This window comes from Halictus rubicundus, unplaced genomic scaffold (assembly GCF_050948215.1).
Source record: "Halictus rubicundus isolate RS-2024b unplaced genomic scaffold, iyHalRubi1_principal scaffold0345, whole genome shotgun sequence".
NCBI classification, from domain to species: domain Eukaryota; kingdom Metazoa; phylum Arthropoda; class Insecta; order Hymenoptera; family Halictidae; genus Halictus; species Halictus rubicundus.
This window is the reverse complement of record NW_027488886.1, coordinates 232,168-233,249: the sequence shown is the minus strand read 5'-3', so window position 1 is coordinate 233,249 and position 1,082 is coordinate 232,168.

The window sequence follows — 1,082 nt, the reverse complement described above, 5'->3', positions numbered from 1 at the left end:
ACAATCCTATACTATCCTCTATCCTTTGGTATCCTCTATCATATCCTATCATCTATCCTATCCTATCCTCTATCCTATCCTATCCCCTATCCTATCCTATCCTATCCTCTATCCTATCCTATCCTCTATCCTATCCAATCCCCTATGTTATCCTCTATCCTATCTTATCCTCTATCCTATCCTATCCTCCATCCTATACTATCCTCTATCCTATAATATCCTCTATCCTATCCAATCCTCTATCCTATCCTCTATCCTCTATCCTATCCTATCCTCTATCCTATCCTATCCTCTATCCTATCCTATCCTCTATCCTATCCTATCCTCTATCCTATCCTATCCTCTGTCCTATCCTATCCTCTCTCCTATCCTCTCCTCTATCCTATCCTATCCTCTATCCTATCCTACCCTCTACAATATCGTATCCTCTATAATTTCGTATCCTGTATCCTATCCTGTCCTCTTTCCTATCCTATCCACAATCCTATCCTATCCTCTATCCTTTGGTATCCTCTATCATATCCTATCCTCTATCCTATCCTATCCTCTATCCTATCCTATCCTCTATCCTATCCTATCCTCTATCCTATCCTATCCTCTATCCTATCCTATCCTCTATCCTATCCTATCCTCTATCCTATCCTATCCTCTATCCTATCCTATCCTCTATCCTATCCTATCCTCTATCCTATCCTATCCTCTATCCTATCCTATCCTCTATCCTATCCTATCCTCTATCCTATCCTATCCTGTATCCTATCCTATCCTCTATCCTATCCTATCCTGTATCCTATCATATCAACTATCCTATCCTATCCTCTATCCTATCTTATCCTCTATCCTATCCTATCCTATCCTCTATCCTATCCTATCCTCTATCCTATCCTATCCTCCATCCTATACTATCCTCTATCCTATCCTATCCTATCCTCTATCCTATCCTATCCTGTATCCTATCCTATCAACTATCCTATCCTATCCTCTATCCTATCCTATCCTATCAACTATCCTATCCTATCCTCTATCCTATCCTATCCTCTATCCTATCCTATCCTCTATCCTATCCTATCCTCTGTCCTATA